Source organism: Manduca sexta, chromosome 19 (genome assembly GCF_014839805.1).
Source record: "Manduca sexta isolate Smith_Timp_Sample1 chromosome 19, JHU_Msex_v1.0, whole genome shotgun sequence".
Lineage (NCBI taxonomy): Eukaryota > Metazoa > Arthropoda > Insecta > Lepidoptera > Sphingidae > Manduca > Manduca sexta.
The window spans coordinates 10,780,436-10,797,506 of NC_051133.1; the positions used below are offsets into that span (position 1 = coordinate 10,780,436).

The 17,071-nt window shown below is 32.5% G+C and overlaps 1 protein-coding gene across 3 annotated transcripts in view; it reads left to right on the forward strand.

The window, feature by feature from the left end:
* Window positions 1-17,071, forward strand: part of LOC115440830 (Kv channel-interacting protein 4) — a 224,145-nt gene that overhangs the window by 34,453 nt on the left and 172,621 nt on the right. Inside the window, exon 1 of one of the 3 annotated variants that reach the window (XM_037440316.1) lies at window positions 16,417-16,508. The exons of the other annotated variants lie outside the window; for them this stretch is intronic. The gene's annotated coding sequence lies outside the window, so the exon portion shown is untranslated. Of the gene's footprint in view, window positions 1-16,416; window positions 16,509-17,071 lie in introns of those variants that run through there. 3 annotated transcript variants of the gene reach the window in all.

The window sequence follows — 17,071 nt, forward strand, 5'->3', positions numbered from 1 at the left end:
CGCTGGTCTACACAATTAGGCCTAACCGGATAAACACAGACTGATCCCGGAACGCGACACACTTACGTGGGCCTCTATGGCAGGGTTCAACACTTTGTGTACGCTGGTCACTATCCGGGTAGATATATATATCCTACTACCAGCAAGATCACTTTATTGCCTCATGTGCAATTTGTATCGGCATCTTCATAGTAAAGTATTTTCTTAAAGCTTAGGCAGGGAGGCAACTGCAGCATTCAGTTTCGTCGAGAATTATCTCGTTTTAAATGTATATACGGTTCAAACAGGCCAGCTTTATTATCTAGACTGGCGAGGGGTGATCTTCTCTCGTCAGTCGACATTCTATCTTGACCCCACTCCGCTTACTAGCAGCTGCAGCAGTGGGGTCGCTTAGTGGTGGCCATATAAAAAAATATGTTTAAGGGTCCAAAATATCACTACAACCTTGTAGTTTTTACAGACACGCACACACATCTTGAATAATACCACTTTTTTCTTGTAACATTTTACGAAATAGTTGGTTTTCTATATAAATACGAAGTAAAATATTTTTTCATGTTTAAATTGTCCCACATGTCATAACCATTTTGTTCTCCGTAACAACAGAGGCTCACAGGTAAATTTCGTATTCAGACGAGTATTTTTTAGACTCAGTCCCATTTTTATTAGCAACAATACAATTATCCCAATGTCATTACAAAGGTAGTAACGCAGAGCATAATAAAGTTTTTAGAACCATCTCGGTTTAGTGTTCAGTAGAAGGAGCAGAAGTACTCCGCCCTATTTCGTTTGTAAATTGTAAACGTTTAAAACATTTCTAGTTGTAAATCATTGGAAAGAATTTAATTAATCGTCCTTATTTATTACTTTGATGTTACATGCAAACTGAAATAAAATCACTGTCTATTTACATAAGTACTAGTTATATAACTACAATAATTTTAATGAAATGATTTAGTCAATTACGAGACAGAATGCGATACAATATTTGATTTAATTTTGGTACCTACTATAAAAATGATACGTATATTACGTTTGCTTTAGACAGTCATTCTGCTATACGTCTAGCAGTATTGTCACAAACATAACATCCATTAACATTAATATAATTTTTTCCACCCATGCCTTTTGTTCGCGCACACCTTTCTTAAGCGTAACGCTTGGGCGAGCCGTTATTTAATACGCCCTTAAATGCTTCCATCACTTTTCTGTCAACTATTGAGTTACAAAGGGACATAAAAGGCGAATTAGAGTGACCGCTGTTACTATTTTTAACAAGGTTGCTTCGTCTCTTATTTCTACATCTAGAATCTTTTTCGTTAATCATGTTATGGCTATAATAGCAATTCTTAGTTATAACTAACTCTCTGCTGGTACTATTATAATAAATATATTGATTTCAATTCTTAGTAACAACATTAAAATCATACATTATACTATATAACTAAAAAATAAGAATGTATAGCAGTGTGTTTTATAATAACATTGGACTCATATAAAACTGTAAAACATGCACGCAATGAAGAAGCCATAAAACTATGAGCCAATTAATAGGTTAGCTAGGTGGATGTAGGATTGTGTAAGTAAAATCGTACCTACATTTTTAGGATCATATAAAAGGAAAGTATTGGAATTGAAGGACTGGTAGGCAGCCGACCTCAAGTTTCTGATCATTTTGATTTTACTCTCCTTATATTCTTAGATGTACATAAACAATCTTTCACGAAATCCTGTAAATCATCATACTAATAAGTAAATTATAAATTCTATACAACCGTCGTAATTAAATTGACGTATTTTCTTACCTTAGTATCTGTAATTAAAGTTTCAAGTTTGAGACCCCTTTATAATAAGAACTTAGGTCTTGATTTTCTTAATAAACAACATTCCTTAGTATCCAAAAACAACCTGCTTCCATTCCCTTGCATGCTCCATTATATGAAATTCCTTACTTTGAACCCGGTATACAAGATAAATTAATTTCACATACAAAGTTGCATTTAGATAACATGAGAATTTCTTTATTACTTAACCCTTTTTGTGAATATTTTAGCTGTAAATTAGGTTAATTACCCAAAGGGTTAAATGATAAATGTAGCCTTTTTCGAAATTACGTCGTGCAAAAGGAATTAAAGGCCGTTAGTGTCAGACATGAAGGAAAAAATGTCGCGCGCCTGCTCCACAGAGTACAAAACCAGAGAGATGGCAAAATGAAAATTAGGTATAATAATCGTTCTGATCCCAAAAAATTCTCTACCTGCCTTCTGAAATTTAGAATTAAGATTTCAATTAGGCTACTAATACGCAGAAGTAAAAGTCTAAAAAACTGATATCTATTATTGAAAAGACTAAGTATCTATTAGCATATTTTCAAGTAAAAAGAAATTCATTAGATAAAATATTCAATTTGACTTACTCAAAAATTACATGAAGCGGCATGTCTGAACAACTGTAAGCCTACAAAGATGGTTAAATTCAGGGTGAAATATTGAATGCGGGGTGTTGCCATCAAATATTTCATTAAAGCGTCTTATTTATCCTTAATGTTCCTAATATGCCCATCTTAATAGCACAGGCTATTATATTTACGACGTCGTCGAAAATCATACCTCATGGTACTTAGAATTTTCCTTTGTGACGTTATATGACATACCAGTAAGATTAATTCCTTTGGATAACCTTTAGGCATAACCTACTAGTTTATGAGTAAATGGTAGTATCGATCTTACTTCCTTACTTTGTTTCATCATCATCATAATCATTAGCCACATAATATCCACTGCTGAATCTTTACGGGAGCTCTATACCTCCCCTTAAGATTTCCAGACGGACCTGTGACTATACTTATCTATATATATAAAAATGAATCCCTATTTCCCTTGGTCACACCATCACGCGTGAACGGCTGGACCGATTTCACTATTGTTTTTTTTTGTTGTGTTTGTTATTGTCAGGAGAAGGTTTTAAAAAGAAAAAAATAAAAAAATGCGCGAAAAAAAATTAGAAAATTTAAGAAAACCTAACGAAAATATTAATTTTATATAACTGTCAATTGTTTGAAATAACTGTCAGCGATTGGCAGAATGCGCGCTGCAAATTCATAGTTAAGACGGAACAACGTCTGTCGGGTTAGCTAGTTAATAATATTAATGCGAAACTTTGTGGAAAAGTTTGGATGTTTGTTAGAAGTAAACGCAAAAGCAGCTAAACAAATTTGGATGAAACTTGGCATAGAGACACCCCATGTCGTGAACTAACACATACTTATTATCGCGGTAATTTATGCCCATGAATAATAATGGAATATTTTAATCTAATAAGGCGCTAAAGTCCTATCCGGGCTGCTATGAATCGCTACAGTAATTTATAGTACTGAAATATATGACTAACTACAAAAACAAAACTACGTAAATACTAAATTTAATATATTATATTAAAATTAACTTCATGATATATAAAATTGTATATTTATAAAAAATAAATAATATTGTGTATATACCTAAATTAATTACCGCAGTGAAGTAATTTATTCTAATGCAGTAATGATAATTCCGCAAATTTGTCCAAGAACATTTTCCGAACTCTCATTTTAAACACATTACGATTTGCACTCATTCGGATTTACAGACTCTTGTAACACGAAAGGCTTTTTACATGGCTGAAGCCAGGAGCATTGCTTAGCGGTAGTATGAAAAATGTAATTTATTCCTCAAGCCGTCAGAAATCACAAGATCATAAACTAAAAGGAAGAAAATGCGCCATCCTAGAATTATAAAGACTTGAATATGAAAAATAAACTGTAATGATTTAATTTCGTCGATATCGTTCCATTCGATTGGTTCACGGGGTTTAATCAGAATATGCTTTTACGTCACAGTTTGCTCTTTGCAAAGTAATTTGCTGTTAATGTGTCAAAGAGGGCTGATTGACAATTTCACGTCATAATTCAAGGCGTCATTAAATTCGTGCTCTTACGTATGCGTATTCGGTAGTTGATAACTTATTCAAAATTTTCGTGAGTATCAATACATTTCATATTGATATGAAGTTAATATTTTATCGTAATACTAATAATTTATCGTTTGTTCTATTTGAAGCATTATGTTTGAAAACACATTCCAAAATTTTAACCCAAATACTATTGCAAAAACCTAGAGGAACAAATTTTGAAACCAGAAAATGTTATACATACGTTCTACGGCATAGGCAATAAAATCTGCAGACAGAAACGAAACGTGAAATGAAGTGGAATTCTCGAGAAATGTTTTTTCATGCAATGGTTGCCTCAGGTAGGTAATGATACCGAAGCAAATATAACGAAATAATTTAAAATGTTAAACAACTTCCTGGAGGTTCAAATGCAAATGATAATGAAATGAGATATGAAACACTATTCGCTATGGAGGGTCATACGGATATTAATAACGGATATAAATTATAATAATAATTTTAGAAATCATGTTATTTACAAACGTATAATTCAACATAATAAAATTAAATCCTACAATACTACACAAACTGTATTAATTACTACACATAAACCACAGCAGAGAAATTAAAGAAATACATTACCCTGTCCAACGACATTTTTATTAAAAGGAAAATCCACCTATCCGATTGGCTACTGCACTTAGTTGAAATGAAAGCTCTCATTTGCCATCAAACTGAATCTTGGTAAAGAAAAGTGCGTGATGTGAATGTGAATGGCGACCTTTTAAGGTAAGTTTTACTGGTTCTTCGCGAGGTTACAGGAACTGACTAAAATAAACTTTTCTTGGGACTCCGGAATTAAAGTATCGGATTACATTTATAGTTTTTTTTTTATTATTATTTATTTATTTATTATATAATTGTATAAAAGGACTGAATGCCAGAAGTATTCTCCCCTAGTAAAAATTTAAAGTGGTACAGAGACTTGATATAAGCTAAGTATTTAAGTAAACTTAAATAGTTGCCGGTTTTACATAGAGAGCTACAATTTTTGCCGCTCGAGAGTTTTGATGTTACTATTTTAACATATTGTTCATTGTTTTGTTTTCAGAGCTCTTACCAAACTGGAAGTTGAAAAAAGAATACTTAAATAATTCACGAACTAAATCGAAAACCCTTAAGGTAAATAAAGATAGAAAAAGGTGTAGTAGAAAACAAATCTTTTGAAAAGGATATATTTAATGCATAATATAAGAAAATTTCTAGAAAACAAAAGAAAATATGCTTACAAATATTTTTGTTTCTTATTTAGCTTTTGCTCGCGTTTCCAACTTTTAGAACAAAACATGTTTAGCCGCCATTGTTTCGATTATTACCCCTGACTTCTTCGCATTATAAGCGGTCTGCTGAGCTGAACCCACTGAATATTAGAGCGAAAACAGCTGAAATTACTTTTTATTAGTTTCCCCTTAATTTGTTTTTATAGAAAGTGGAGTAAGGGCAATGGTAAATACTTATAAAGTCGCTTTTTATTACTGTCTTAAATTTTACGAGTATTCTTTGTGGCCAAGCAAACGTTAAGTAACATTTTATGTTGGACACTTTCGTGTGTATTGTTGGATCAGAAGTTAGTATATTAATGTTGTTCCGTTGATTTTATCACGGCTCTAAAATATTGGGAAAATATATTGTTGATGATGTGTGCCTAAAAGTACTTTGGATATAGGACTTCATAAAATTGTGATATTACATTTAAACTGAACGAACTTTGAACAGTAATTACAAAATATGATGTTATGATATCACATAACATGGTAGCGTTAGATAATAAATTTAGTTTATATTTTAACGTGGGCGATAGTTAATTAAACCAACCGTAACCCTTATGGCATATTTAGGAAAATATCAAATCCATAAAGATTGACTTCAACAACCAATTAAAACAGTTTTTATTTTGTCTTAATTCGGTTCTGTTTTTAAATTTATATTTTGTTGATTGTAATATTTGAACTTTTTATAATCTAACATGATAAAAGTCGGTTGTAGCGAAACTAAAGCAATTGAACTAAACCTATCAGTGACGATACTTCGACATAATATACCGTACAACACAAGTTTGCCAACCCACAAAGACTTAGAACAGGCCTTGAATGAAATAAAGCCTATAGGTATTGTCTGCGGACACACCCTTGACCCAGACTGGAGGCATGTCACAGATTAACTGATTAATCGTGTCTTTCCGACCTTTATAATGAAACATGGCGGATAAAGCTTTGGATGGAGATATATTCTTCAGTACAAATACACAGACAAATGAAAGATTTTCAAATAAAATTGCGCTGCTGTTATAGTACAGCAGTCTTCTTTTAGCATTTGAGACGAAATTCAAGATTTTTGTAGTAACAAAATATTTAAATAATTGACTTGGGCATGTTCCTATTCGATTTTTTAAATAGATTAGTCACCGTTCAAAAATTAAAAAAATATGTTCATGGCGTCTTTCACAACTTCCGAGTAAATGCTACTTGGCACACTATTGTATAACTCGGCCAAATTCAAAAGTCAGACTCCAATCTATGCTCTCAAATAAATTGTAATGAAATGAGTTAAAGTAGTACTATTTACAAAACTTGCGAAACTTGCAAAACAGGCCCTTATTGTACTATTCATAGTAGTATTATGCTATAAAATTTTATTACTGACAAATTCTAATGCTTTTAGTAATGTTAAAATAAATATTTATTCCTATGTATCCACTATGAACATAAACTTAAATAATGTGCTGACTTGTGGCTTGCTGAGGTTAGTACCTCGCCACATCACACGAAGCTAAATTGCTTTGAAGCCGTTATATACATCGGTTCATTAATTCTGCGTTCCACGTAAAATATTTAGATTAAGTTTATATGAAGAAATTTTGAGAAATAGTTATATTTATGGTTGCTTATAATCATTAAAAAAAATAGACATTTAACACATTAAATTAGAGGGAGGCATTTTATCCAATCTATCTGGATTATATCCACTATTAAAATTTTAATGTTGGGGTACTATTGGACATTTTTCTACAATGTATTTGTTTTTTAGTATTTTTAATATATATTACGTAAATATAGGGTCAGGCTAGGGTGACGTATTTTGTTAAAAAAAAACTGAAATTGATACGTATATGAAGCAGAGTTCTTTTACTGTTTTTTAAATTTTTCCTACCTTTGTTCTAATGTGCCCCTCTTGGACGTAGCTTAGGATATAACTGGTGCCATCCAGAATTGATCATAAATAGACTTTTTAGTAAGTTACAAACATTTATTAGCCATAAATCTCGTAATCTAAAAAGAAAACATTAACGAAAGATATAGTTTATGCAAGCTTGTGTTAGAAGATTCCGTTAAAATCTAGTATTTTCCGATCTTTATTCGTCTTGTATTACTTAGATTGTCGAAGCAATGGTTGTCGGTGTGTATGATATAATCGCAATTTATATCTTTAAATCAAATCGTTTAAACACTATTTTAGCAAAAGAAATACTTGTTGGTGAAGAAATTTAGAGTAAGCTTCCTAATCACGAACTGGAAATGAATCAATTTGTTCAACGGTCGTTTCGTTAGACGACATTTAAAAGTAGTGAATCAGAATGTTGCAATTTATGCTTAAAAATTACTAATCGTTTTGGAATTAAATCCTTTGTCCTCCTCCCTCAATGGGCATCCACAAATATCATCCTCAACCACATTGGATCTACTGATTCTCCTACTGGATTGACCCATATATTTGTAAATATTATATATTCGTGAAATCAAACTCTTTTTTAACTACTTAACATTTATGATGGACTTATTATTCCTTTAAAATCTAATCAAAGTAAGAGCGCCCTTGCGCATCACGTTTCATGTTTGCGTTTTCAACAACATAGTCGAAAGCGAAGCAAAGCTACTTTTTAACTTTAAAGATACCAACAAAACTAGTAAAAACGTTGTATTTCGAACGAACCAAATCAACGCAGATGTGTTTTTCCACTCGACGATTTCGAGACTGCTTACACGCTATAAAAAAGTACGGCAAAATTGATCTGAATTTATTTTTGACTACGGACGTGGATCTTTTGTAAACGTTATTGATATTTCGAACGTTGTTTGGAAGGCTTCGTTTATCATTCATGGTCTTAATTTCCAGTTCTATTTGGGTATCTTCATATCTACAGGTTTATTCATAACACGCGTATCGTTTCGCGTTTTTGTCAGTTTCTATTATTTTTTAATTCGATAATACTTTTATGAAACAAAAGCATAGGTGCATTTAAATACATCGTCGATATACCTAAAAACGTTACAAATAACTTGAATATCCTGACAACATGCTTTAACTACAAAAAAAACCCTAAAATATAGAGGAAATGTACAAAATACAGGCATACTGTGAAAATTAAAGAATGAAACGGAACACCGACGTGTTCACAAATGCCAATTCACTTTAAAACAAGAACCGTCCAGATTACGGGATCATTAAAGTGAAACAAAGGTGCACTGGAATTGCGTAAGTCTTACCCCACGAAATGTGATCATCATTTTTAATATCATAAATGGTAATGGTTGAGTGCTCGTAACCGTAGGCATATTTCCGTAATTGTATTTATTGTGCTTCGTACTTAGAGTAATATTCTTGAGTATTACAGAACGTGGATCGTAAACATATTATTTAACACGTCTACACCTACACTTGAAATCATTAATTCAAGGCTGTTGGGAAGAGATCGCTTTTAAGTGGTGCAAAGAGTTTTCTATTTCGCTAATTTTTTTTCCGTTACATTATCAGTCTTACTTATAAACTTGTTTTAGCGTTAAGAGGTGCTTAAGGATTGCTTAAATAGCTGTCAAAAACATCACCGGTTTTCTAGTTTAAGGTGGTAGCTCAAGGTCCATTTTCATACATTTTGTTTCGGCTTTAATCTGGGTAACTAAACAAGTATTGGCAAGTAAAGAATTTAAATTCACGTCTAGTTAGTGATTAGTTCTCGCAGTTGAAGAAAAATGTAAAAATAATTAATAATCATGGATATTTCGGCCTTTAAAATTTCGTCATATTAAATTTTAAAGGCCGAAATATCCATGATTATTAATTATTTTTACATTTTTCTTTCAACTGCGAGAACTAATCACTAACTAGACGTGAATTTAAATTCTTTACTTGCCAATACTTGTTTAGTTACCTAGATTAAAGCCGAAACAAAATGTATGAAAATGGACCTTGAGCTACCACCTTAAATCTTATTAAGAGGCAAGATGGCGGGTTTTAACTTACAGCTGATCGAGTTAATTTCTGTTTTAACTAAGCAATGCTTTGCGACTGTATATTACTTATAGTGATAAATGACATTTTGCAATAGGGATGATCCCTGTCATTTTCACTAAACTATTCAAAACAAACTTGAACAAACCAAATCCCCAGACATGTCAGGCATGATGATAATCTAAGTATACGTCATATTCGGGTCACGTGGCCCTAGATAGTATCATTTAAGAATCCCTCCCATTATTAGGGGCATGTAAACAAGTTACCTAATTATCCCATTAAAATCCCCGCGCGATATTTACAAAACATCCTTATCAAAGGACATAATTAATCCTCCAGCTTGTTTCATAAACGAGTCCGAATTAAACTCTGTTACTAATTAACTGGACTACTGGAATGTTTTCATTTGTCGAGGGATAACTAAAATTAAACAAATTTGTTGGACATGTCTATTTGCTTTCGTATGTTTGGTTTTGGAATTGTTTTAACTTTTTAATGAATCAGTAGTTTTATTTTAGGACGAGCAAGTAGCTTGATGGCAAACTACAACTGCTTATATTCATGGGGACTTATATACATACTTCAATGGGCACGTCTAATGATATTACTATAAAACACAGTTATGTTGTGCTTTTAATAATTTGACGTTGATCTTAGGAATTCCTTTAAATTATGATAGAGAAGAAACACACATTAATCCCTTGTATGTTCTTGCGAAGTGTAGACTCTTATGTCTTATAAACTTGTTCCACTTAGTTAAATTAAGAATTTCAAGTCATACCATCTAGTTAGAGCATTACACTATAATCTTACGCTGTCTTTAAGTTTCAGTGGTCGAGACTTTAACAAAACTCCACAGACTACTGCACACCTTTACGTTATTATCGAAGTCACTGCCCTTAAATGAATCTTGTTTGAAAAGTATTTCTAAAGGAATAAAATTTTACATTAAAAAATATTAAAAATGTGTATCTGTATATGCAAGTAATGATCATGCAGCGGACTTCCTGTCGTTGTTCATAACGATGATGATGATGCCATGTAAGTGAATTGGTGGTAATATATATAATATATATTTTATAACCGACAGGATAGCGATCACCGTACACAAGGAGTTAAAACCCGTAACAGTGAACTACGTAAGTGTGTCTCGTACCGCGATCAGCCTGTGTATATTCGGTTTCAACAGGCCGGATAATTGTGTTGACTGTCGAAGGATAATCATCTCTAATCAGTCGACATTCTCTTGGACCCCATCCCACTCTCCATCAGGGGCAGTGAGGTCACTTTTGCTGTGCACATACAAAAAATAAATACTTCAGTACTGATGGTTGTAATTGTCCCAAACTTAGGGAACTTAACATTTATCTTACAAAAGCATCTGTCCTCTATTAACTATCGGAAAACATAAAATATATTTTCAACAAACTTAAACCTGAAACCTCCGTAAGGACGGTGGTCTTTTTAGAATGCTCGCCTGTATAAAATTACTATGTTAAGTAGTTTTCTCAGTAAGTTAATTTATAATGTTATGAAAAATAAATGATTCTCAAACCGTAACATGGGTAATCTATCAAACGATTTTCGACCAATATGGACAAAAGTGCAAACCCTTCGAATTAGTGAAATAGACTCGTCTTTTCAGGATAGCGCGTAAAAAGAGAAGATACTGTTATTAAATCATCTATATTTCAAATAATAAAATATTTCAATTTAGATTTTAAATTGATTCCTTGAAATCCATCTTTCTGTTATCACGCATATTTTCATATTTTCAATTTGTTCATACCCAGTAGGTAATTGCATTGAATGTGATGCTCGATTGAATATTAAATGTTATTTGTGAAGCTATAACAATATAATAACATCATAGTTTTACATATGTACGATAATTTTAAAAACTAACAGGTAAACTTATAGTTATAAAAACGTTTAGAAACCATCACGGAAATACTGATTTAAATTTCATACTAAATTTTTAAATTATGCTTAGGACCTAATATAAAGTAGTGAGTAATGCTTCTTTTGTAATATTTTTGAACATCAAAAATATCTTATCTGTCTTTATAATCCTTGTAAAATTTATAAATTTATTCCTAACTAGGTTTTGCTCGCGGCTCCGCCTGAGTGAATCAATTTTTCCGGTATAAAATCTCGCTTTTGTATTTTCCTGGGATAAAATGGAGCCTATATTTTAAGTTAGATATTTAGCAATACATCGGTATAAAAACTCCATAATTCCATGCAGTGGGTTTTTTGCGTGGTGCGTATACAAACATTTAGACAGTCAAAAAATCGAATACATGGCTTCTGTTGCTTCGGTTGTTATATAATAAAGACGTCCATATTAGTTTTTCTTCATTATCTTTAATGTACGGACATTGGCCTGTTACCATTTTATTATATTATAAAACAATAAACTGAAGTTTTTAACCGCAATAACTGGAAGAGCTCAACCCATCGACTACATTATAAAAATTACATTGTTTAACACTTCACAAACCTAAAGTTATCATCGCTTTAGTTACTTTAAACCTGTACAATTTATTATGCCCCTTTAGTTATAGAATCTCTTGCTTAATCTAGATATAAATTCTGACTTACCAAAACAAAGTCATTTCGCGAGTCTCTATTTAAACAGTTTAAATAATAATATCTCTTAAAGTTAATTTAACATTCAAGGATCTTAATTCACTAAAGATTTTGTTGAGTCATTAAGCCGCTATTTAGAAGGGAATTCCATAGTTTTATGTCTTTATAAAGTTGTTTATCCTTACATTGCTTGGGTAGGCTAAATTAAAATAAACTAAAAGATATTGTTGCATTGTTTATAAGATTAGTAATATTATATTCTAAAACAATTTGTATGCTTTCGCTAGTTGCATTGTATATGAGCTGTGAAGCGGTTGGTTTTACGTTCGATTTCCAAATCCAGCATTTTCTTTTAATGATTTATTTAACACAGTTTTACTGGAAGTAAATACTCTGAAGGGAGTAAACATATAATTATATAATCATGATATGAATCAGAAATTATAATTTATATTTCTTTCTCAGGATTCTGACCCCAACAACGTGTATTGAGCGACCCCAACTAATAATGGCATATTAGTACAAATGGCCAGGTACCTCATATATATTGTACCAGGAGGGCCACAAAAATTTGTACACAACCTATTCAGAACAGCTAATCTCAACGAATGCAGCTTAGGTAGACCAAACAAATAAGTACTTAATACTCGTAGTAGCCGTACATTTTAACGTCGTCAATATTCAGCATTATTGGACTGCATTTTCTCTTTATATCATTAAGAAATACACACGTCTTTACCACCGGAAGGGTAGGCTGAGGCACAACTTGTGCACCCACTTTTCCCAATGTGTAAGTACTTCGTCCCATGATGTGATAGGGGGTGAGCCTATAAGCATATCAGGCATAAACATATAATGTGGCGATTCTTTCTAGATTAAACAGATACTGATCAGAAAAACTACATTTCCCCAACCGGTATTTGATTCAGAAACCTTAAAGCCGTAGTAATAACATGCACACAATACGAGTACAACTACGCCTATCTACTTAAAATTATTTATACAAAAACTGTAAGAAATATCCACAAACGTTAAAAATAATTTAAACTCGCAGAAAATCGACGAAGATTTCTCAAAGAAGGTTGACACTCGTAAACATTGCAAACCAAACTGTTTTGTTTGTAAAACCTCGGTGAGCGTAGAACTGTAATCTAGTTTTTTTACTCTTTTGTTATTTGTAGCGCTGAAGGGCTGTGGTACGGACTAGTTCTGTTCAATTGTTTACCCACGGCTACCAGATTCCGCCTTAATTAAGTTGATCTTTGCTGAAAGTTTGTGTGGCGAAATGAATTCTGGTTATAAAATTACTTTTAACGTTATTTTCAAGTTTCGTTCTTGTAATTAAAACATTTTTAGGAGCTGTAAAGATTAAAAGCTATGACTTCATGTAATGGGCATTAATTTTCGTCTAATGTTCTTTCTTTTATCAAGAATTGAATCTCTTTGACCGCGGCTCTAAGGGTTATAATTATTAACTTCCGTCAAATAATATCTTCTATTATTAAGCGGCATTTTTTGGCATTGCATATTTAAAACTAAATTTTTCGTAACTTTGAGGTGACGACAATGAAACAAAAGAAGTTTTAAAACTAGTAAAGATTTAGATCACCGTAGGCAGAGTCGCATTCTGCCTTTTCTAGTAAAAATGAAAAGAACTCTATATTGTATACCCTTAACGTTATTATAAAGAGTAAGAATTTGTTTAAACGTGCTTAATTCAGGGAATATTAACCAAGATGTTTTCAGCAATAAGAAGATACATTGCTCCCGGGAGCTATAGGCTATTTTTTATACCGGGAAAATATTTATCCCGGAAAAACTGTCTCAAACGGGCGGAGCCGCAGGCAAAAGCTATCTCCTATAATCTTTATAACACCCTGTTCCCTAAAATAATATACGTACCACAATATAACCAGTTACAAAAACCGGCCAAAATAAATAGAGATAAACCATTATTAACATTCTCACCGACGTCATAAACATTTCAGCGTGTTGTATACTACAGCTGAGCTAAAAAAGTGTTTGCATTTTTCACGCAGCGATAGATAAAGTTGGTGTGAACGTTCTCGTAAATGTGAAAGCCTCTTCATTTCGGTATTCACAGATTAATGAGGAGTGGATTGGGTGATGGTATGTATACGTCATTATCTTATTACGCTATATGAGTATTTAACCTGTTTATGGTTTAAAAATAACTTATTATTTTCAATTACCAATTTCGTTTACATTATAATGAAAGATTTTATTTGTATAATTTTAATTTAACTATAACTAATGAAAAATCCAGCTTTAATCTCTAATACATTATGCTTAAATAAACACATTTTTAGAATAGAATAGGATTTAAAAAAAACTTTTATTGATTACTAGATTTAAAACTTCAGATTAAAAATTTATAAATTTTATGATACCTGAATCATAATCATCATAACTAAATAAAGACTCTAATGTATCTTACTAAAACCACTTCTACAAAGGTAGTATAAAACAAAAGATTATAACCCCATTTCGTCCACAAAGCTAATCAAACACTCTTACCTCAACTAAGACTTTTTACTTGTCTTTAGATTTTCATTCGCCATGTCCAATAAGAAGGTCCCAACACTGCAGTCTTTGCGAATTAATCATTCCTTTTCCATTATTATCTGCGACACTCTTTGAATTTTTAACTAGCTGTCGATATTGTCTTAAGACATCTGCTATGAATAATTTCAATCAGCTTGAATTGGTGGGTAGGTATTTAAACTTATTGAACTGAGAAAAAACATGATGTAGGTATGTAAATACTATCCTTATAGAACTTACATAATGCCAGGAGCATTATGGGGCTGTAAGAAATATATTATTTGAATCTCCGTTAATGCTGGTCATATACAGAAAATTAAAATAAAAAAGTTTTTACGTGACATATTAGTTACTATCTACTGCCTGTACAAAATACTTCACCTGCCTTTAATAATCAGAAAGACACACAAAAAGTTATATTATTTTCATCTAACAACGACGAATAATCAAAGAAGCTGTAACAAATTTAAGTAAGTGTTCATGCTCTATTAATTCGGGAACTTATCTAGAACTCTGGCAACTGAAATTTCCATCAATAAAATATCTTTACAGAAAACTTCATCTTCAACTCTCATTACCTCGTATTACACATAAATATTCATCAGTTCGTGAGTGAAAGAAGTTCCAAATGTCGTTAAAGCTTAGACAATGGGTAGTTGCGAACATTAATCTTTGGAAGTTGGTAAATCCTTTAATTCTTCCGATTGGTTTCGATCCCGTGCCGCGTACGCCGATAAATCCGGATTAGAGTAGGTATTCCCCGCTCTCGTACAGAATAAAGAAGATGGCATTATAAGTTACTCTTACATTGCTTAACATTATGAAATGTCTTGTCCACTGTGTTTTGGTATTTATGTCGTCTTACGTAACTTTTACGGGTTCCAATGATGATAGTTCATTATTCTGTAAAAATCGACTTAAGAAATTACATTTTTTATCATTTTATTTTTATTTTAATTCTTTATTTTACACATGTGCAAAAGGAAAAGGACATAGTATATCCACTTATAATTAATAGAGTACTATAATTGACGGTCTCTTGAGAAAATATTCTATAGACAACCATATGGCATGGTCAATGAAAAAAGAAAAATAAAGATATCGTTTTTTTTAAACAACATTGTTTGGAACTCAACAGTAAAATTTATTATCCAATAGCGAAATTCAATCAATAATGTAAGCAGAGTATTACATCAAAATTAACTTTTGTAGCTAAAGTAAAAAAAACTAATGAATTTTTAACTATTATAAAACGGCGTAAAACAATTTTATGTTACACAGTTTTATGGCAACCGTGTTCAGTTTTTAGACGCCAGAATAATAAATGTCAATGGAGCAAACACACAAGTGGATGAACATCCAAACACACCGGCTTGTTTACAACTTGCCTCGCGTCCAAATGCAATAAACAAACGTGTCGGAAACGTAACATCCAGATTTTTGGAGATCTGTGAAACATGAAACCCATCACATGTTTCGCTGTTGGACTACACTACCGAAACACACAAACTCCACTTCCTACCCTCGCCAACTAAACTTATAAAACAATCACAAAATTGTCATACGTCTATGAGTATCTGTAATGATACATGCTCGATTGAACTTGTTCTTAGGTTAAACCAAAACATAGACAAAGCTTACAACGCTACTCTAGTGTAACATGAAACCGAAAGCAATGAAGCCGAAAGCGGTATTGTTAATGAGGATTAACAATACCGCTTTCGGCTTACTAGCACAATTACATATTGTCATAAAACAGTAAGTAGACTAAAATAATCAAAATAAAGAATGGCTGAAGGTACATTAACATTGTTTTCTTTTCATACTACCACAAGTCGATATAAATATAATATGATATTTTGAACCAAAACACTAATAAAATACGTGCCATTGTGAATCAAAGTCTAACTCCAACCACGTAGAACTAGAATGCTTACAGTTCCTATACATTTTATACGGAGCCCTCATCATGCATGGTATTATCGTGCGGTTCACGCTGATTCTTGGTGGGCCGGCATTCATCAGTGCGACTCGTATCGATCGTGCGAGGCGGATTGGCCGGGACAGGTCGACGGAATATTTTGTTTAGTTGTTGATCTGAATTATTGGTAGAGTTCAGTGGACTGCCTTCGGTACGTACGATGTGACCTCATTTTATAATCGCCTATTATTTATTAATGGTGTTATGACTTGTCTGTGTTGTTTATATTGATGTAGTGCTTTAAAGTTATATGTATTTTTTTACTTATTAGTATTTAAGATTTAAAATTTTTCTTAATAAGAATTAGGTGTTTATATAATAAATAAATTATGTTACCAGGACGGTGGTAGGCTTTATTGTACTCACCTGGTCTAGTGAAGTTTTGCCGACTCCATATACCTTCATTCTGTTAAAACCTGTGGCCAACGTAATTGTCCCGTTCCGGGATCAGCCTGGGTATTATACCCGGTTCCAACAGGCCGGCATGATTGTGTCGACTGTCGAGAGCATCATCTCTCGTCAGTCGACATTCTATTGGACCTCACTCCACTTACCATCACGTGCAGTGGTGCCACTTTCCCTTGCCTGTACGAAAAAAAACCTTCGAAACGTTTACTGCCAATTCTAAAGCTAGATATTTATACTTTAAAAAATTGTTCTTTTTAGTAAAGTAGGTACATTATACCATAACCAAGCACACATTTCTAATCTAAG